Source organism: Pygoscelis adeliae, unplaced genomic scaffold (genome assembly GCF_000699105.1).
Source record: "Pygoscelis adeliae isolate BGI_AS28 unplaced genomic scaffold, ASM69910v1 Scaffold71, whole genome shotgun sequence".
Taxonomy (NCBI): Eukaryota; Metazoa; Chordata; class Aves; order Sphenisciformes; family Spheniscidae; genus Pygoscelis; species Pygoscelis adeliae.
This window is the reverse complement of record NW_008824356.1, coordinates 2056255-2079821: the sequence shown is the minus strand read 5'-3', so window position 1 is coordinate 2079821 and position 23567 is coordinate 2056255. Positions and strand designations below refer to the sequence as shown.

At 37.5% G+C, this 23567-nt stretch overlaps 1 protein-coding gene across 1 annotated transcript in view; it reads right to left on the bottom strand.

The window, feature by feature from the left end:
- The window catches only part of NPAS3 (neuronal PAS domain protein 3), a gene marked incomplete at its 5' end in the record, with an annotated part of 542187 nt that overhangs the window by 129166 nt on the left and 389454 nt on the right, over positions 1-23567 (bottom strand). The window lies entirely within an intron of this gene.

Sequence of the window (23567 nt, the reverse complement as noted above, 5' to 3'; positions counted from 1 at the left end):
TCTGTACCCTGATATGTTATAAGCGGTCATACCTTAGCTGTATGAGCATTTTAACATATCTTCACTGGCTTACTACACCTTCCATTTCTAAAAGGTGTATTTTTTCAAAAAGAAACAGGATTTTAAAGCATGTTTTGTATGCTGAAGATAGAGGTAGATAAAAATTAATTCAATTTAAGCCAAAGCTTCCAAAGCTAGCAAAAACAAAAAATTAATTAGGTTGTTTCTCTTTTATGTTGGCAGGATATATCTATGTATAAATGTGCAAGGGCATGCACTTTTCTTGAGGTCAGTAGTGGAAAGAGCGAGTGAGTCGGTAAGAGGTCTTCTCCATGCAAGTCCACTGATGAAGCGGCAAAGGGTAAAATCTCTCTGTTGCTTCCCCAGGGATTCTTAGGGAGAGGGAAGCTTCTGCACGCCCTGCCCTACAACTGAAGTGTAGTTTGAAACACATTTTCAGAATGCTGTATCCCCCTCACATTTTTCTTTTTTGAGTATATAAGCAAGGCTTCTGATGGATTTTGCCCTTCGAGATGAGGCCCTTAGGGACATGGTTTAGTGGGCATGGTGGTGTTGGGTTGATGGTTGGACTCGATGATCTTGGAGGTCTCTTCCAACCTTTAATGATTCTATGATTCTATGATTCTATGATTTTGCCCTTCTCCTTGCTGAAATCTCAGTTTTACACTAACAATGAAAAAGTCGATAATTTAGAAGTCAAAGTATATGTAATTTTTACTAAAATATCAACTTGCATCTGGTGTCCAGTGCAAATATGAGGCTCAACACAATGAGCTGCTAGAATAAAATGTAAGTGAAAGACCTGAGATGGCTCATGAACCATAACAGCATAAAAGGGAAGGAGAGATTGTATGCACTCACCATGTCCTGTCTTGCAGTGGCAGGATGAGAAGAATCGGATGGGTTGGGGAAAAGATGTCAAAGTGTTAGAATAAAGATGGCCAGTCCTGACTAATGTTTATAGATCAGATTAAGTAATTTAAGGCACTGGACAAGAATAAGTGTCTCATATTTCAGAGATGAGGAAGAGGGGATACCTTCGCCTTTCCTCAATTAAGCTAATAAAGCTCCTCCTATGCCCTTCCTTGTTTCCATTCTGTATGCCTTTGCTGATCATGTGCTTACAACTGCACGAAGGTACAGCCTTTGCTAACAGCCAGAGAAATGTTTTAGAGTAAGATTTGAGAGAATAAAATTCAGTCTACTAAGTTGTTACATTGATTAGCAAGGTTATCAAGATGACTGTTTTTTTAAGTTGAAAGGTTTCATAGTTTACTGACAACAGATGACAAGTTTTGATTTTCCCCAGCTGTTGAATCACTAAAAAGTAGCTCTGAAGAAATTTCCTTTCATGCTTGACCTCTAGGCAAAGGTCAAACATAGCAAAATTTCAGTCAAAATATGCCATTTTAGAAACATATGAAAATATTACTTAGGATATCTTGACTGATTTTCCTAAGTATATTAGGTAAAGCTAGAAGGTCTGCTACAATTTCCATTCTCTCTTGACATAAACATACAGGGAAAAACACAGATACAAGTAAATCAGAAAAAGACGTAGCCCAAAATCCTAGCATTATATTCTTACAGGCCTATCCTATAGCAAATATCGTGAGAGACATATAAAACATCTTTTGTGTATTTGTTTCAGTAATTTATCTTTGTCTAGGTATCTGATATTTTTTAGATCAGGTATAACATTGGCTGAACAACTAGAACTAAACCAAGGTTAAATGGTTATCATAGCCTTTTAAAAAAAAGTCAAATAACTTCAAGAAATTAATCAAATATGGCTTCTTTAGTGTAGCCAGTGTGGTGAAAAATAATACTAGAAGTCATTGTATTCCCTGCTAGGGATTTAGGACAGTTACATTACTGTAAAATATATCTGTGTTCATGGCTGTCAGAAGAATCCTAACAAAATCCATACATTTGCCGTATCTATTACCAGTGTAAAGAATCGCTTTGAAATGCCTGATCTTATTGTTATACACCCTCTACTTCCTCACTTGAGTCTTGCACAGTTCCACTTTTGCGCTGAAATGTCTTTGTGTCGGTAAGGAAGACAGTGATATAGTGATTCCTACTTACAAAGTTTTGTTAGAAGTTGGCCATGTAGTCACAAATGTTTATGATTCTGGTAGAACAAGTTAAAATCCCATTTAGGTCTGAGAGTAGCTTATCTGTTTGTCAGTGCTGACTAACTGAAATGGTGCTGGAGTCAATGCCCTGAATTGCAGCAGGCTGAGCATGCATGAAAAGATGGGGATGACTGGAAGAAATGGGATCTGGTAATACGCTAAATTACAGTAGAACCATAGAGTTATTACCACTAAGCCCAATGCAACCTTTCCCAATACAACAAAAAAGCAACCTCCATCTACATTTTCCGTTAAAACTTCTTGCAAAAAGAGTATCCTCCTTTCCACATTTATGCATCTCTGAACAATAGCATCAAGCACATGAAAGCCAGCTTTACTGCAATGCTATTTACAGAATGTGTAAATGCACCAATGAATTGTGGTGCAATTGAAAATATTCTCAACAAGAAAGCCACCCAGTATAAGACTCAAAACTTAGTCTTGGTATTCAGGATACTGTATTTATCCTGAGGAATTATAAATAATTTCTAAGTCGCAATGTTTTTAAGTGTCTTTGGGTATCTCACTTCATTTCTCAGTAACTCATTTCCTTATGAACAATGACAGCATTACTTTCTTTCATACTACTTCTGTTTATTCTATTCAGATGAGAAAATCATCACAAGAGAGATTTTCAGTTAGAATATGACCGTATAGCGCCTGGCATGAAGACAGCCACGACTATTTGGAGGCTGCAGGTGCTGCTGTAATATAAACAAAAATATTGTAATAGAAAATACATTGTGTTGTCCAGGGTGGGAGTCAAAGCTTGATTCTATTGTGCCAAATTCTTTTAAGGTACAGTTTCCATTTTTGTGTTGTTCATTCATGTACCTAGTCTTTTACAAAAATTATAATGACATCACAGTTCTTGTCATTTGTGTTACAATGGGAGGATAAAATTGTAGCTATTCATGAGAGCAAAAGCTAAAAAGAAAATCAACAAACAGAAAAGGAAAGTCATTAGTTGTAAGAACCTACAAATAAATTAAACCTTGCCTAAGATGTATTGATTTTCTGTGGCCTTGCCTATAGAATAATGTCAAGCATGCCTGACAATCCATTAGGTTCAGAAGGCAAAAACTACTTATAATTATTCTTTTGCTTCCGTCTTAAGAAATATGCCGGTATCAGACCTAATTCTGATTCTCATCTGCCACGGTGTAAGTCAGAAACAATTTCCCAAAGTCAATGGAGGTATAAAGATTAAAATCAAAGCACATTTTACTGTAAGGTGTGAGTTAAATTAAAGTGAACAAGGAGATCTGCACTTTTGTACAAATAAAAATTTCCTGACTTTTTTATCATGTCAATTTCTTAATCAAAATAGGCAGTTCCAGGAATGATAGTAAACAATAATCATCGTAATAAATGATGTGCTTAGATCACAAGAATAAGGTTTTTACTTAATACTTCCTAAATTAATAAAGTATAATACTTACAACTCTTAAGTAGACACCTAAGCAAGAGAGTTTCAGACAATACACATGATTAAGAAAAAAACAACCTGATAGCAATTACAGCTGTCAATGATGAAAAGCCATCAAAATAATAACCACAAATTCTCAATAATTTTCCATTAAAAATTCTCATTTTATCATTTTAAATTCTTATGTAAAATTTTTTTTTGTTTTGATTTTCAATGCAAAAAATGTTTCAGAGGAACCAATAGTTTTACACCAGGTTCCACCTTGATTTACAGATGATTGATTCAAGCCTATAATCAAAACAATTATTTTACCATGAAAAGATTTCTCTGCCTACACTGCAGGCAGAAAAACAAAAGTGTGCAAGGAAAAACAAAAGATAGGGAGAAAATTTTTGACAGAAAAAGAGAACAGATGGAACAATGCAGCTTATTCTTAAATGTGTTTGGTTTAAACTTTTCTGTAAAATGCCACTAAGTGGTTTCTGTGTACCTCTCCTAATGACAATTCAATTGCAGACAGAAAAATCACCTCTGAATGCTTCTAACTTTTTAGTTATTAGTTTTATAATTTTATATGCTTTGAAAATGGATATCTACATACATAAAACGTGGAGAGCCACGACCCAGATTTTCTGTGTGATGAAGTCTACAGCCAAAAGTCTCTACTGAGATTTTGCAGGTGCTGTAGGGTTTTGAGATTTTCATTGCCTCAGCAATATTAGGTCATCATTTCTGGTTGGTTTCACTAGCTTGTTTGCATACATAAATTTGCTTACAGGGTTAAGCATTCAACCTATAGATATTGTTTAGGTTTCATATCATAAAACTTGAGACGTAAAGGCTAGTTGTGCATGCTTCCTCCCTAGTTGATGTAGAGAGACTACACAACTACTCACAGGTGCTCAAGACAGGAGGAGTGAATTGCCCTCCCTCTTTGACTATACAGCAATTTAGACTTAGACTTGAACTAGATGACTACTTCTCAGACAGCTGAAGTTGGGAGATTAACTCTCTCTCTGCTGTTCAACAAAGGTCCAACCAAGGCCTTCCGGCTGAAGCTTTTCTTTGTAGGTACATTCCATGCTAGAGACTATCAGAAAAAAATAAATGATTCCTACATACACTTCTATTAATTCAGTATCAATTTAAAGCAATAAATGGAAATACTTCACAGTTAAGAGCACATTACTTTTGCTTGCTCTGACTGAGATATCAGCTTAGACAACACAATAAAATGATTTATAAAACTATTGACATTTGCAATGTTTGGGTGTATGTGGCAGTTATGCATCTCAGTTGAATAATTACCTGATGCTATTTGGGGTGGGGGGTGGGGAGCAGGAGAAGGAAATAAGCAGAATGAAGAAAGTTGTTTGAAAATTTGCTTCTGTTTTGTACTTCCAAAATCAAATTCCTGTTGTAGACCTTTACATAACTTGTCACTATAGTGGCAAAATACAAGAAAGTTTGCAGAACTACATAGTAGTCAGTACAACAATAAGTGAATCAATTGAAGACAAACATTAAAAGAGTTATTTGCTAATGGGCACCATGCCAGGGTTACTCATGCAATGCTGCCTGCAGAATTCCTAAGCTGAGTTCAGAAGATACAGATCGATGCACCTCCAAAGAGAGTCTATATCAATCTCCATTTCATTCATTAGCTTCCACTCCGAGCTGGTAGGCTGCTAGTTAACTCTTTAATGTGGGAGAAACTGTCAGTGTAAAGGCCACTGGGACACACACTCTCCTCTGCTGTACTTGACCTGTCGATATTTCTTGCAGCATACTGTTTAAACTGGTACGGCTAATGGCAAAATGGAGATCTGTGAGGCTTGTGAGGCTTTCTTAGCTTTACATTGGCTTATCGTTCTATGGTAAACATTAGTAAATGCATCCTGATGAAGTACTCCTATTTGTGTCCTCCTGCATATGAATAAAAGGCCTCAGATGAAATAATTCAAACAACTCTGTCCCTGAAATCAGAGACAGCTTAAATAATAAATTATGTTAATTTGAGAAATTAGCACATTGAGATATCATGCAAACAAACTAGAGGCAACTGACATTTGGTTACTAATTAAATTGTTCTAATGTCCCAGACAGACAGAATGAGATAGCTACAGCTGTAAAGTTAAAACTCAGTTTCACTTTGAATTAGTTTGGCTGTAAGTTCATTGTAGAATTGTGTAGAAATCCAGTAGGTCCAGGACATGATTGATGCATAAACCATTTAGAATACTTCTGAAAGTGTAAATATGAGATCTAACATATAAAGGTATAATTACTAAAACAAAGAACAATCTCAAACCACCCAGACTTGTGGGCTTTGCTTATTTTCTTTCTACAAATATTGAATGTACTAATTTCCCTAGCCTTACTGCTGAATAAAATCAATTTTCTCAGTAGAGCTGAACTCTCCTTTGTTTAAGGTTAGATGCAAAGTTGATACGCATCCTTAGATATAATGTTAATGTAAAATCCTTGAATATTTAGAACTACGTCACTGTGTGAATCCACAGCCGTTACAGATTCATTATCTGACAATCAGTGCTCTCCATACATTAACCAACATGCTTGGAATTAGCTGAAGGGGAAAAAAGCTTCACATTATTTCAAAACTCTAGTCAAATTGTTTGTATACAAATTTTCATAACTACGCCTGGTTTTTCCTCTCTTGGCCAACACAATCCATGGAGAATCCTAGCTTCGACAATTTCCCTGCAGAATTGTCAAACATATGTATTTGTATTTCATTACTTGCGTAATAGCTGATTTGCCAAGTTCATTTACTACTAGTTGCTCCTCAAACATCTCAGTGGGATAATTAAGGAATACTAAGAACTGAAACTGTAGTATGTTAGGTGGGGGCTAGAGCAATTGCCCAAATCCCACTTCTGATTAAACTGCTGTCCGGAATTAAATATTCAATAACTGAAATTCTGTTTTCTTCCCTTACTCTGAGCAACTTATCATCAAGGAGACTGAATAACTCCCTGTTTTGTGCAACAGAGACCAAAAAGCTCACTGCGCCACTCAAACCAATTCTAATCCCTTACGAGGCTACAAGAATGGTATTTAAACTGAAAATTGACTGGGTAATGGACTAAGTGGTACCTTCTGTTCTAATGGTTCAATATGTTGGCATTAAAACAAACAAAAGTGCATTGACGCCCGATGCCTGAACTGGGGAGACTAAACAAGTGGGGATAAGCTTTAACAGTAGGAAGGCAATTAAAAACCCTGTCTATCTGAGGGTCAGGGCTGGTGACAGTGAAATGGATGCCTTCATTAATTCTGCAGAAAATAGGGGTGTGTTCTTGGCCTTGCTTTGTTCTCTTTACACTGCATAGGGGCTGCACAAGAAAAAATCTTTTCAGCCAGAGATTCCCACAGTGAAGTCTCCAGTGGGACTATTCTGGTTTGACTTCATAGCTCAAAATTGGCACGGTTAAGTCATGTACCAACTCATCCCCCCATCACTAAGCCGTCTGGCACCTCTTCCATTATTACCTGCTGTGGGCACATTCTGGTCTAACATCCACAGGGTAGAAGTCAGGCGAAACTTCCTCTCCTGCATCTCACGCCCCTTCCCTCATGTCACTAGCCACAGAAGAAAATCTGGCTTCTAGGTTTTAGAGTGATGATGTGAGAGGCACAAATCTCCAAATTATTATGGATATCACAAAAATCACTGTCTATAATTCAGGCTTTCTAACACTTGCCATTGTCCAATTTTGTGCTCTGGTACATGTAACTCTGCTAAACTCTAATCATTTGGACTGACATTTTCCCTGCCAAGGGGAGCTGCATTTCTAAACTGCCAGAGGAAAGGTGCCATGCCATATGAATTACTCATCTGATATGGTAATGTCTGTATTACATTTTGGAGAACTCATACAAAACTCCACTAAAGGCATTTTTCTATTTCTTTTTGAGATTTATATTAGAGATGAGCATAACATTTCCTAAAAAGCAGAATGACTACAAGCCTTGTGACACTAAACAGAAGACAACACCCTTTCAAATATTAACTAAGTGTCCACAGAGAGCATCTACTTCGATGTCTTACTTATTCCATAATCACACACATTCATATACACAGCAAACAACTACAGACTACAAGCTCTTTGAAAGCTAAGGGGTATGCTGTCATATAGGTGTTTTGTACACTTGAACTTGAGTATTCAGAGCACAAGCAGATTTAGAGTTTGGAATTCTTGGGTCCAGTGAAGTCATTGGTTCCAGTGGATATTGAGCATGGCAGCTGACAGCTATGAGAACTGTGTGTAGGAAATATAAAGTGGATGGAGAACTTAGTGGTTGGGGCTTCAGGGATTACAAAGATAATTGTGGATCAATTCTGCCAAATGATTTGAAGTAACTTAAGCCTGCCATCAGTACTTTAATTGTTTTTACAACAGAACTTGAGAGAGCACTTAGTGCAATGAATGATTTGATAACACCTGGTTGCAATGCCCTGTCCATTAGTTGTGTATCATCTCTCTCTTTTTATTAAGCTGGTTAGTCTATTGCTCCACTCATTTAAGACCCAAGATTTATGTTAGAAAGAGGTTTTTACAAGTGGCTGCTGAAGTAAATATCTCTTAGTTGGGTTAGAATGCTAAAAATATAACAATAGTGGCTTTTCTATCTGGATCTTTCCATATTTATGTTTGTAAGCAATAGCATAATTTTAATAAGATTTAATAAAATTTAATAAGTACCGTGCTATTCCTTTGCACTGAGCTGTGCTAATCTCTGTATACAGCAAAGAAAAACTAACTAAATAAAACCTGAATCCTTTATCCCTGCACAAAATGTCAAGAATAAACTGGTTCCTAGCAGACCAACCAGCTATAACTCCGTGAATTGTCATTGCTGTTGAAGTGAGACCATTTATGTGACTACTGGCAATTATGAAGGCTAGCTGCAAATTCAGCAAGAAAACCCTGCCTGGATGGTTTTCTCTGTTTTCTGTGGTCTGTGAAGAAGTACAGCAGCACAGCTACATCTAACCACTTCTGCCTCCCTTCCTGTAAGATATGACCTATCAAAATCCCACAACGTTTCAAACTGATGAACACAAGCACAGTAAGTTTTAATGCATAGTCTCAAAACTCAGACTGCTGCCTATGGTGAAGAATTGGAGAGATAATTAATCAATGGAAATTCCAAAATGCAATCAATCTCACTGACAACTTCTCCAAAAGCTAGTTCCAGTCTGTAGCTGGAATGCTGCCAGGCAAAAAGACTTGGATACCTCTGGGCTAAGATTGTTGTAACACCTGCTTGCCATGGTACCTTTCAGGTTGGATGAAAGCATCTGTACCCGATGCAGGCCAATATGGAAAATAAATTAATTAGCAAGGATATGCTTTCTTAACTCACTCAACACCTAACCTGATGTCTTCTGCTAACATAAACTGCCAGGGCTGCTGTACTGAGAAGCATCATTTCATGAAACTTACCAGTGGTTGCTTCTGTAGATCAAAAAAGGAATAACTGAGAACTGCCCATTGTTGCAAAATATCTACAGAATCACATTTCTAATATGCACTCAGAATAATTTATTTTTTAAAATAAATAGCAGACCCTAGCTGGAGTAAATTGGTCTAGCTCCACTGGTTTCAACACAGCCATGAAAATTCATACTAGCTGAGCATCGAGTTCTATGTTCCCCTGAATTACATTAAAAAGATGGTACACAATAACAGAAGAAAAAGAGGACTTGAATATGATATTTGTTGAATTAACCTTCAGTGAATAGTTCATAAAATCACTTTCCTTCCTTCCTAAACAAGATCCAAACCCACAAATTAAGTGGGGATGGCACAATCCTAATTGTTAATGCCAACATTAACCATTTTTTTTCCCTTCTTTTTTGCTTTATGGTTGGCAGATCTGTTTATTCCAGAATGCATTTTATTAAATGTTACTTATTTAAAATGACCACTTAAAAAAGAATACACTTTGGGAAAGGTAAAAGCCACTCAATATTTTGGTGGTGGTGATGGCAGGAAACAGAGAACATTGTTGGAGATTAAAAATAACAATGTTCAAAGCATATTTCTTTTTCAGCCATCTTGAGTGAAAAAAACTGAATTAGAAGATCAAGCACCCTTGGAAGAATTTGAAAAACTGGTTGATTCTACTATACATCTAAATTCCAAATTATTTGCTTCTTTGATGGAGAAGTAACACTGAAAAATCTGTTGATCCTGCTGTTGCAGACTTTGAGTGCTCTCTTGCTTTCTTACTTTAGCTCACAGCTAAAACATCAAGTTCATTACCAACTGATTAGATTGGCAGTTGGTCAAATAAAAAACAATTTTATAAAAACCTTGAATTACAGACATACTGGAAAACTTCGCCTGTTGGCAATGCACTGGGCTTTTAAAGACTGCGGTAAGAGCTGCCAGCACTTTTAAAAATTGCCCTCTTAGAGAGTCCAGGGTATCTTTTAAACAGCTTTCTATGACTGCTTCTACATAGTGGCTCTGTCCCTTTGAAATGTCCATTCTAAATTCTCATGTACATTTATTCTTCTAAGAAAAATGGTCAAGCAGTATACACACTTTGGCAATGCTAATTGCTTCTCTTAAGGAGACAGGCCACACTGGAGTGGCAAGGGTGTTGTACATCAAGACTGAACATGGATAGACTGGACCAAAATGATTGGGAGATTAAGTGCAGTTGAATCTGTCTGCTGAGTTTTGGCCCAATACCAGATTAAGTTTGGATCTCAATGTCTTTAAAGAAAGATACCTATGAAATGGCAGGGCTGAGAATCAGGCACACAGACAACTGCTTTCATGCTACTGTTACTCCAGAGGAAAAAAACAATAATGAGAGGCAAAGATGGATAGGATGAAAGAAAGAGGAGAAGTTTGAGGAGAAGAGAAGCACAGAGTTCAAATTTTCAATTCCTCACCTTGAATTATGCCTACTTAGCCCTCAATCTTCCCTGTTTGATGGCACCTTGAATAGTGCAGTGCTGCAGAAAATTTAAGCTTTTCTTCTTTGTGTGGAGGAGCAGAAGACTGCATTGAAAAACATGCCATGCTGATAGCTCCTCTCTCAGCTTAAAGAAAGCCTTCAAAATTGCTTTGCTGGTCTACCCATAATCATGTGAGCAGACAAACCTTTGCTTAAGCATATGCAAAAGAAGCCATAGGTGAGGGAAATAAACTCAGAAATATGCCAGACGAAAAAAGATAACTCCGAATTCCTTGACCCATGTATGGCAGGAGAAACTGTTGACCTTTCCAGTAACCAACAGTGAGGTCTGCAATAAATGGCAAAAAGGAAATAGTAACCTATAAAGCCCTGCACTGAGTGGATGGTGAACACTTTAGATTCCATTCTTCAGTCTGTGATGGTTACTTGCTGCTATTCCAGCCATTGTGAATTATCCCACAAAAAGTCATGTAGCCAGTTTTCCAGGCTGCATTTTCCTTTTGATGTTTCCTTCAGCGATAACTGTTTTGAAAAATTTCAAGAAAGATAGCAAGGAGAAATAGACTTACTGATATAAGCATATATTTCTATAAAATACTAATTGTTTCACTGAAGAGGTCCAGCTTTATTCCTCTGGAGCAGGATTTTGAAAGAGGAGTATGTCTTCATTTCAGAAAAGCATGTTTTAGCTCTTTAGATGAATACGGGACCGAGTTACAAGATTTTGGAAACTGCCATTTGCACATACTCGCAAGAACTCAGTAAAGGCTCAGCATTAAAATCTGCATTAAGGATCCTCTTGTATTGTCTGATACACCAGCTGTGTTGAGCACAAACTTGATCACGTTTTTCTTCCACAGGCCACATACCTAGCACTTCTGAGAAAACAAGCAATGCAGAGAAGTAGCAACTTATCATTTTGAAAAGAGGCACTAGCCTCACTCCATGCAGAAGTTAAAACACAAGTGAAACAGATTATTGCAAGAAAAGACTATATGGTTGCCTGGGTTCCGTGCATGAACTAAGAACAATAATTGTTCACTCAGTTCTCTATTCGGTTTTACCACAAGCGTGGACATTGAGGAAGAATATCAAAATGTGTATTCAGAGGGATGGCAAATGAATATTGCACTGGCAGTCTTAATTCTAAGACTACCTAACTTTTGAATGCTTGGCTTTGCTACTTTATTATTCTGATAACGCATGGAGTTACCTAAACTTTATATCTGAAGACAGAGTCCTAGACAGATAAACAGACATTGATTGATACCAGTCGTCAGCAGTTTTCTTGGCAACACTGTTGAGGGACATTTATTTATTTATTTATTTACTATCATTCATTGCCTGATAGGCCAGCCTGCTTATCAGTCATCCCATGCTCAATTCCCTTAATTAGACAGATCAAATACACCACCACAAATTCCCTCCTTGACCATCCACAGCCACCACTCAGCAGCAATGCCTCAACTTAGCAGGAAAAAGAGTGGATTGGCTGATAAGAGAGAGGCTCAGATCCTGCAATGGTCTCCTTACAGGTTTACCAACCAAGCGCAACAGGAATGAGTGAAGAGATCAAAGACACTGACTGTGGTTGATCAGGACAGGTGTTTGTGGTGATGTTTTCAACAGATGGAGGTTCCTGTGAGAGAAGAAAAGAGACCCAGGTTATACCAGCCAAATGTGATGACTCCTCAACCAGAACCACTGCAATCAGTTACATTTTTCTCCCTGTTGTAAAATGAAGCGCATGCACACATACAGTTTTATTCATTTGCATCTTAAAGAGAAGAAATGTTACCCCTTATGAGAAGAAGAACAGATGCAAAAGAATGGGAGACCTTTACAGCACCACTTTCATAACAGAATTCTGTTGTTCTGGAGTGATTTATTTCTGAAGAGGAAAAAAATGCAAAGAACTTGGAACACACACAAAAGTACCTTCTCATCAAAGGTTGTCTATCGTTTCATGAATCACATGTGATGGATGAGATTTATGAATTAGAATCTGTGTCAAAAGATTTACAACATTCTAAATTAGTTATGACATCTTCTCGTCTGTGAGCATAAACTTTCAACAAAATATCTGTATCATCATCACAGAAGCATGGCCAACCCAGTTCTTTCATTTCACTGCAGCACACCCAGACCCTGTCACAGTGTTTGATGAATTCTTGAAGGAATGGGCTTCAGATCAATTAAAATAAACACCACGAGCTGATTTATCAAATCTTTTCTGAATGCTCTCAGAAAATGTCAAAAATCTGATCCATTGACAGAGAAGAGTCAGAGAATCGTGGCAGCCTATGGGATCACAAGACCTTTTCAAAACCATCATAAATCACTACAGAAAACAAATGGGGCACCATGTGATAAGATTTCTTCTGACAGCTTTGCCTCAACAAGACATATATGAGATAAATGGATACCTTCGTCTGTGCCCAATTGTCAGTTTACAAAGTTCCAACTTGTCAAATTGTAAAATACACCACATCCAAAATAATAGACCTTTTTGGACATACAATAGCGTGATTTAAGAAACCTCTCACTCTATTTCTTTATTGCAATTTTAAAAGTACTTCTGCAGGCAGAAACACTTGAGAAAAGACAGACAGGTAGACAGACAGGAAGGCTGGCAGACAGACATATCAAATATTACCTAGCACAGTAGTTCTAGTACTGCAGCCTATCTAAAATAATTAAATCCATCTTTTAACCTGTTATAAAAACTATTTAAACTACTATAAAGTAACTTCAATCACAATAACCTTTGACATTTCTGTGGAGTTGTTCTTTTTCATATAGGTTATGAACAAATGCAAAACAATGCAGTAATATGTAAATATTTCTCAAATATTAGTTAGGCTCATGAAAATGCCTTTGCTAATAAGGTTACACAAATCAACAAAAATATTCAAATATCAGAAAAAAAATGGATTTGATGTTGAATTAGGGCTTTGTGGAGCTATTCATGTTGGTGGCAGGAACTCTATTATCCATGACAATGGTAATGATTTGCGCCCGATTTTAATTTACTTACGCATTAAAGGAACAAATGGTATCGTTTACAAGTGGTTATGGACACAGAAGCATGTATCATTTACAAGTGGTTATGGACACACACACATGAATGTAAGACCATTTCATAATTTGTTAGGACTTGGTATAGAAAAAAACACAGGTAGTTTCTATATTTTGGATATAGCCTCTGTTTCCAGCTTTTAAAACACTGGCTTAGCTTTCCTCAATATGTAAGAAGACTGTAATCGTTATCACACAGAGCATGGAGAAACACAGAGAATTTGAAAATACAATTGCAGCTAGAGCCCATGCTTTTTAATGTTGTTTATCTTTTAAGCATTATTTCTGTGCACCTCTAAAATTGCCTTTACTTTTTGCAGAAGGAAGTTTACAAATTCAAATTCTGAAGGCAATTCAGTTTTTAAATAAAAATCTTCCTCAGAGATGCATAATGCTTCCTATGTCCAATGCCTCTTGTAGGGAGGAAGCTGAATTGAAATCTCTTTAGAACATGTTTGTTGAAACTATAGTATTGATAATGTACAGTTGTTATGGGGCTTTTTGATCTTCAAGATGTCATGAAAGAAAACCAGTCCCAGGAGCCCTTCCAGGGGCTCCAGCTGGGACTAATAAAATCAGGAGCAGAGAAAAGAGTTTGGAAAGTCTTGTTAACCAAGGCCAATGCCTCTTCAAACTCCCTATCCAATGGAGCGATAATCAGATAAAGACATCAGCACAGCCTAGGTCCTTTCAAATCTGATTTCAGACTTTAGCATGACAAAGGGATAATGTTGGCTTGCTGATGAATGACCTCCCTCACAAGGGCTATGTACCAAGGTCTAGTGCCATGCTTTAACCATTACATTTACTGGAGGCCTCTGACATAACCAGAGAGGCTATTAGTCTACATGAGGTCTCCAGCAGGGATAGATGGAGTTGTACTAAATTGATTCTACTCCTTCCTCTTCAATCCCATGTGAAAGACATGTTTCAGTATCTGTAAGAACTATCTGGAAGAGAAGGAGTAATGTGACAGCCAGTCTATGAACGACAGAACCAATGGAAGTGGGAAAAGGAAAGCAATCTCAGGAACTAGATGTGATCACAATGCGTGGGCTCACTCTGGTGAAAGACACCTCACCTCCACTTATTAAGCTGAATGCACCTCTGTAACTTCTCACAGGTCAGCATTGCTCAGAAAGCAAATCAGAAGAGTTCTTTTCTTTAACCTTTTTTCTCCAAGACAGAGTGCCTACAGGGAGGAGTTCAATATCCCACCTACTGTACGGTGCTACATGTCTGTGTTTTGCAAGTATTGAGTGCTAGGTAAACCCAACTTTGGTGGCAGCCTTTAAGCTATGAAAGCATCTAGCACACATTTGTGTCACTAAGCATATGTAATGGTATTACATGCACATGAATAAAAGGTAAAAGAATGTTTGTCCTCTCACTTGAGTAGGAATCTATTGTTTCTCTTAACTGCTGCATTTGGGTCCCAACGGTCATATAAGAAATAGTCTATTAATTTTTAATTAAAATTTCAGTACTAAAAAAATGGGGAATGATAAAAATACATTTATATTCTGTGTTGATTAAAAGAAAATAGTTTTTATTTATGAAAACCTGTAATCTGGAATTTCCCACAGTTTATACTTTTAATGAAAACATGCAATATATTGATATAAGAATAGAATACATATTTGCATTTATCAACCTAAACTTGTCTCAATTTCCTCCACCTGCGGAAAAAGTGGCTGGATCACTCTGTGGCCTTCAGTTGTTCTTGTACTTTGCTAATTGCAGAACTACAACTAAAAATAAACACAGAGCTGTAAGTCAGCAAGTGGAGTACATTAATAAAGCTTGAGTACTTGGCCTTATGGCAGACTCCTTAATTTCATCATGTTCGCTGTAACGATGGCTTTGAATTCATGTATATGGTAAAATTACACTACAGGACTTTTAATTCCAAGAACAACATCCCTGAAAGCCTTATTCAAACTTCTGAGGTGCATGGACTAGTACCTGAGCTTAGGAAAAGCTCTTGGCAAATCCCATTGAAATTTTTTGACAGATTCATCTTCTAGCCTTTGGGAAAGTGAAGGTGCTGCAGGCAAGATATCTGATTAATGCCACAAAAAATAGTGTTGCTGGTACGTTGGGAGAAAAATTCATCACTAACTCTAAAACTGCCATGTAATTTTCTCTCAACAGTTCTTTTCCGTACTTGACAGAAGATTTGCACAGGACAAACTAGCTTGACAGAGGACAAGTCAGCCAGCTGTTGAGGTATCGCTAAACATGACAGATCACTATGTTTTAACTCAGATTAATTCACTTATTACAGGTAGACCTAAATCACTGGTCATTGTCAAATCAGTTGTCACAACTAGCAAATCATGTCAGATTTCTGAACAAAAATATTTCAAATCTTAAACAGTTGTTATAACCTCAGCCTGTCTGCCAGCAATAAGCGCAGGATAATGTAAAGTCTGTTTTCGCACAGCCAAGTAAAGCATTGCAAAATAACCAGTGCTGCTCCAGCAGTATCTGTGTCATTTGTCTGGTATTTAATAGGACCAGAAGGACTTGAAAATATTTGAGTGCAGATTCTGGTACCTGGAAAAATGGAAGTATTTCTTCCAAGTTGCTTTCCCCTACCTTGCCCCAACTTTTTTGTCTTTTTTCTGTTGCTTTTAAAACATTAACTGCTTCCTTAAACTCTTAGCCATTTTCTGTCACTATTCATTCAACAGTACAATAAATAAAAAACAACAGTACAAATTTTTAAATGTGTCCAGCATCAGCTCGACAGAACTGCTAGATTAGAATGAAAAATCACTGTAGAAATGTGATAGCAGAAATGAAGTCCATATTTAAGGCTGTATTTCAATTAGTTCCCTCTAAGCAATTAGATAGTAAAATCAGCAATTCAGATATATCCAACAGACTTTAAAGGCTACAGAGCCTGAAGCATATTTGCAATATCAGAATTATAGATTGGCCCAAATCTGTGCTATTGGATCCAAACCTTGTAGATCATGGGGAAGTTTGGAAAAAATCTGAACCTTGCCATTGGAGCTCAGCATTAATCAGACACTTACTTAGCCCAAAACATGCACTGGCAGCACAAGCCATTTTGCAAACTGAATTCCCTTCTCAGGGTTTTCATAAATTCTGCTGATGTTTTCATGGAAATAGAAGGACTGACCTCCAAAAAATTCTTGTCTAAACTCTGAGGGAGAGTGCTGGGTCTCAGGAGCAGCCATGAAGGGTGTCATGTGAGCCGAAGAAGGTTTTTGTAAAGACAAATAAATATATTTTTTCATTGTTGCTAATTAAGTGTGGTAAAGGGTGTTTCAAGATGTGGTATGTGAGGTTTTCAAGACAAGATTGGATGAAACCTCAAATAACCTCATGTGATCTCATAGCCGACCCTGCTTTGAGCAGGCGGTTCAAGCAGAGACCTCCCTGAGGTCCTTTCCAGCCTGAATTACTCTGTGACCTAGCAATATAACTTTCTTTGTTATATTCTTTGTTTACATCTAAAGTACATTGGTGTCTTCACTGTCTACTCTACAAATGTACATCATACAGTGAAATTCAATTATCCAGGGGAGCTTAGTTACCAAACCTCACTATTGTTATTGTGCGACATACACAGCACATCTCTCCTACCAATCCTCAAAAAGTTCAGTAACCAAACGCAGCTTATACCCCTTCACTCTGCCAGGGCAATTTATGTAGGATTGGTCCTCTCTGACCCAGTATCTCCTCTCTGTCAGATCAGCCACTAAACAATTAGTTATCTTTTATTTATTACCCCCTTCTGGAATGGAAGGCAGGTACGTAACACACACTTCAAGGATGATAAATACATTTCCTCAGCAGCAACAGGGAGACTCAATACAGTTTAGATAAAACAAAGGATTATATATTTTAAAGGCACAGAAGAGGAAAAACATAGTAAAGTTACAGATTCTAGAGGTTTTATGTGTACTGAGGGGATTTCTAAAAGGATTTCAGTTAGAAAGACAAAGTTTCTACATGTTTTAGTTAGGGACTGAAACATTTTAGCTTCTTTCTGTCCAGAGATGCATAGCTTCAGTGCTGGAAATACTTCAGTCTCCCCTCACAGAATGGAATTCTCTTTTCTCCCAGTACCTTATGCCCAATTGTACTTATGACAGGGAATAAAGATGCTGCAGCATAAAAGTGCTCCTACTCATCATGTGTCCAATCTTAGCTGAAAAGCTAACGTGAAGGAGGCATTCAAAGGAAAAGGAGCATCCTCTCTCTTTGCTGCTCCTTGAAATTGTTCCAGGAAGGGGTTGGTTGTTATTAGCCGTTTGTGTAAAATGATTTGTTCTGGCTTGGGGTTCTCACTTTATTGCTGATAGAAGCAAACCTGGAAAAGGGGATGTGAAAGGACTTGTTGGAGGACTTTTTCATTTCAGTCTGGACTGGTACACGTACATACCCAATTTTGTTTTGCAGAGTTTCAGACATACATCATGCTTGTTTTTTTAAAATTATTTCCTTAAGAAGTCTTACACATTTAAAATGCTAGAGAACTCCAATCAGAGTTCTGGTTCACAAACATCTAAATAAGCTTGCTATAGATCTCCATATATTTAGGACAGTATAATCACACATAATCCATTGTGTGAGATGATGAATGCATCTTTTTTTAAATCCCAGCTATGTTATCTGAAAGGCTGCTGCTTCTAGGTGCTTATCTCCCTCCCTACCCCATTCCAGCCAAAATTATTATTCTCCTGTCACACTAGCAAAACAAATGAACTTTCCCTAAAAGGCATTTCAGTTAAATTAAGGAGAAATGGCAAAAACTTACCATTGCCACTGTTTAAGTAATCAAGCTCATCTTAAATGAAATACAGCTGGAAGTGGTCATATCAGTGGTTTGGCTGGTGGGGTAGTTCTGACAAGATGATGGTGCTGGCAGTCAGCTGAGGTGGCAGCCCATTTAACTGGCACGATCAAAGAACCGAAGAGGAAATACGTCCACAGGCCAAGCGATGCAACAGAAGACTATAGCCCACAAGAGATTAACTTTTCTAACTACAATGCCCTCAACAGTCCTTAGCAGAAAAAGGCATTTTTGTGCTTGGAAAATGCATTATCTGGAAGCCTATGTAACACCTGAAACTGTCCCTTGTCTTTCTGCTAAGTGAATCAAGGTCTTAATGTTACCTCTCATTAAAATCTCATTCCTTCAATGTTGACTAAAGAAAAGAATATTAAAAGCCTAAAAAAAAAATAGGAAGAAAGAAGACAGAGGAGAGTACTACCTTCAACATCTTTCTCTTATTTCTCAAACTCCACTCCTCTTCTCCTCTGTTTGGGAGGCAGAAAAAGCACACGGGTGGGACTGTGGAACTCTCGAACTCAGCGTAGACAAGGGGAACTGGCACAGAGGTGCAATGACATTAATACAAATGGCATATGTAATGGATATATTTTAGCTAAGGTATTTGTAGGTATGATGTATAAACTTTTTCTACCAATTTAAGAGTTGATTTAATTTCACTGACACAGTTTACTATATTTTCATTTTGAAGTGCACAAGACAACAAGCAAATGTGCTTCTTTTTCTTCTTTTTTTTTTTTTAAAGTTAAGGTATCTTTTTAAAACAGACAAACCAAAACCCTCCAAGGAAGAAATCAATTAATTAAAAATTACATAAGAACATCTGCTTGCAAGCTGATCAAACTAGAAAGGTGAAAACAACGTCTGTTCTAGTGGAGGGAAGAAAGGCGAGAGTTTTGGGAATGGGGAAAAGGCAAAATGCGGGTAAATGATAAAGAAGCTGCCAGATACCATGTCTTGAGTCACATTAAAATGTGAACTTAAACACAAAGTTCAGCTCAGTGAAGCAGGAGGACAATTCTCTTCCTTAGATACAAAAAGATCTTTTTTCATCTGTAGCAGGTGACATCTGACTCGTGCAGATGAGCCACTAGCCACTCCAACCCCTATAACTTGAGAAATTCATCAAGATCCAGGAACACTGACTTGGATTATTCACATGAGCTTGACAAACCCTGTAGAGAGCTGTAATTTAGTATAGTCAGTGCACAAAAAATCAAGCAGTTAGGATTTAGCCAAAAGAGATGATGTTTGTGTAGAAAGACTCACGCAGCACCACAGAATGAACGCCACAGAGAATAATAATTGGAATGAGCCCTGCTTACATATGATATCTATGAAATTATATGCACTTAATGATTCAAAACTAACTTTTTAGAAGACAAAATTTCATGTATTTTCAATTAATATATTCTTTGTTAAAGCTTCTAATGTGACCATTATTTTCTCACATATCCCATGAACTCATTTAAGCATATTTTGACTTTAAAAAGGAAGTATTTTTACCGTTGGTATTTTTAGACTTCAGTTGGTCAAACCCTTGGGTTTGCTGGAAAGAGTAAATTTACTCACATACATAATTGTTTGCAGGATATTTTCTTGTATGAAGACATTATTTTATGTACATATGAGAAGCTTAGTAAAACTCCATCTCACTGGCTCATTCTTAACATGAACAATATTTTAACAGCAAGGCCTAAAAATACTTTTAAAATGAGAACTGTAATAATGCTGAGCTATTTGACTGCTTCTTAAGTCAATGGCATGGGAGGCTGTGTTAACCTAGGCAGCTCACAGTGTCTTTTGCAAAGTGACATATGTCTCCTGTATACACAGGCATCAGATGAGCCTAATTGAAAACAACACAGATTCAGCAGCTGACAGCTTATTGTGGCTGAGAGGGGAACAATTCTCCCTGTTTAAACCATTCCCCCTTGCATCCTTTCCCCTCTCTTTGGGAAAGGGACTACTCAAACTGGTATCTTGCTACATTTTTTGACACAGAACTGCCATTTTTTTCATTTAGTTGTGCTACACTTACTGTTGCACTAGGAAACAGGATGTGCCTAAACGATGAAATGGTACCTCCTGGGTGACAATTTTATGAGATGTGCACTTGATTTCTGCTGCAAATGCTGCTATCAGTTGAGAAAGACACTCTGCCTGCTGAAAGGAAATGTAGGATGATGCTCTGTAAGTGGGAAGTGGGCAATTCCTTCCACTGCCCACAGAGTTGACACCTGTGGCTTCTGTCAGAGAGAGATGAATCAGAACAAGGCTTATGAGTGACTTTTTAGCTTCCATTTAACATTCTCCATCTCCTGTATGTCAGCAGAAAGACTCAGGCTTGTCCTTGTCACCTGAGGGATGGGGGACTAGCAGACCATTTTTAGTAGACCAGTACTTGTGTACAGAGGAATGCTTGTTTATATTGAGCACAAGTGTGAATTCTCAGCACACTAGCTAGTTTGCAGTAAGTCCCTAAGGACGCCTAAAGAGTGGCATTTATACTGACTAATATAAACATCAGATTTTAAGTATCGAAGTTAGGCATCTCAGCTCCCTAGGCTTTAACAGTGGACAGAGAGGGAATATGCAGAGACCACAAACAAGATAGGCTTCTGCTCTTGACCCTGTAACCTACCTTCTTTTCTCCTTGACTATACTGGGATCATTACACAATCCTACTTCATACACCTGAAGTTAAATGCCAAAAGGAGAAAATGCTAACCCTAAGAAAGGACATACAAGAATAGCCACCTAAGGAGTTTTTTGTGAACTGAGCAGTTTATCTGACTGTCCCTGGATGCCCAAGGAGAAACACTATAGACTGGGGATGTTACACCTTGGCAACAGGATATCACAGCCATCATTATTAACTAAGTATCAAGGTGTTTTTGAGCTCATCGGTGAGACATTCGTTCCATTCCGAAGAGCAGTAACAGAAGTTACCAGAAAACCACTATAGCTCTAGAAGATGGTATTTATGGTCAGATAAATCCACGTGGAAATGTAACTATCAGGAAAGTATGCCAAGTGCTCTAAGCCGGAGTAACTCTACTGTGTGCCAGTGCATTGGAGACACTCTCCCTCTGCTCAGCAATTTTTCTGCAGCTATCTGGCTGATGTGGTCCATGCAAGGAAGAGCTGTTTATGAACCATCAATAACAGGGCAGGTGGAGGCAAATGGCTGTTGTAAACAACTCTAATTAGGTGACCTTGGAAAAGACCTGACACTCGGGGAGGAACACTGGTATAGTGTTTAACCATATTCAGCCCACTTAAAGTTATTTCCTGGTTGACAGACATCTGACTTGGACAGGAAAACAGTCACCAACCTATGTGTGCTCAGCAGGGCTTCCAAAGTAATCCTCTTAAAAAATTGTTAGGCTTTTACTTTTTGATTGAAAGTCCTAAGTATCAACCAATAGAACCAGCCAGACAAAATATCATAGTAAATGTCATGCTGACCTCAGACCAGAACCAGTGCTAGCACTGCCTGCACATATGAATCATTAATTTCTTCACAGAGGAGAAACGCACTTAAATATTTCCTTCTGACTTTTGAGGTATGCCAGTTGTCAGATTTTCCTATTGAAATAGAAAATGGCATGATAATTAGAACTAGGTTTTTTTTCTGTGTCCTGTACTTGTACATTCTCACATAATCACAGTATAGACTAATTACAGAAAAATAACATAATGTAAGAAAACAGAAATAAAATCGCGAAAATAAAAATTAGGCAGAGCCTAGAGGATATAAAACCAAAGAGAAACAAATGAGAACCAAAGAGAAAAAGACAATTATGTTAAATTTTGGTGTGCTTTCCATTACTGTCTAAGAAAAGATCTAAACCATCTTGAAACTCTTCAAAGTTGATACGTATCCCATAGGATGTGTGCACTACCATACAGGAGAGAGCTGGAATGGACTCTGATCATAATAGATGCAATTCACTTTTCTAGTGCTTACGTACAATCTCTGAGCAATAAATATAGCTTTTTTACTTACTTTTGGGCTAATAGTATAACATCCTCTTCCTGTATGCCAGGCTAGTTCCATGGTCCTTGCTGTGATAGTATCTGCATACTTTGTAAATGGGACAGTTTTGTTATGTGCAGATGGTAGTGTCAATCTGAAGCCCACCTTTATAATGAATTGCATTTAATTCACTTCCTTTGCCAAAAGACTGCAAACTCTAGACATAGCCAAAATGATGTATATTTAAGCTTTCATATATTGAGCAGTACCAACAGAAGGTGAAGTTCTTAAATCGCAAGCTATGATGCCTCTTCAGAAAAGCTTGTTAATAATTCTAAGATGTTTTAAGCTGTAGACTATCATCTCACTGCCTGGTAATCTGTTGTCCCTAATTTATGCCACTTTTCATCCTTGAACAATAGATTCAGTTCTTGTTAGAATTCTTCAATGCTAATATTCATGCTGGGGGGGTCCTTGACATCTAAGTTTGATACCCCAAAAAACATTCGAAAATTTTCATTCTAATTTTTTAATTTCCTACAACTTAATCTGTAAGCTCTCAGGAAATGCTTTGTGTTGCTTTGTATTCGCCCAACGTCTGGTACAATTGACCTCCTTCTTGGTCAATAGTTAGGCAATGACACAGTAAACATGATTATGACTACTACCTTGGCTTTGATTAAATACAAACTTGCAGCTTTCCATATCACTAGTGTTTTGAAATATTTTGTAGGCACTCTGAAATGATTTCTGAACTTTCAATTGCACTTTTACGTGACTACACGATTACAATATTTAGCCCTATAATAGGAAAATGCTTATATTTCTTTTAAAAATCAAGAGAATATGATCATAATTACCAATGCTGATAATTCAGTAGTAAGAAAAAATCTGCATTCATAAAATAACACTGAAAATGTTGCTATTTCAGCCAGCCTTAGCAGGTAACTAAATCAAGGGACTAACTTGGAAACAGCTTCCCCTCTCCTTCTTCAGCCCATCCCAGGAGCAGCTAGTAACATCCCAACAGAAATGCTCTGATGACTTTAACAATTTTAGTTCTGAGACTGAAGAAATATGTCCTTTGTACATCTACTGAATGACCGCCTGCTAGAAAAGTCCTCT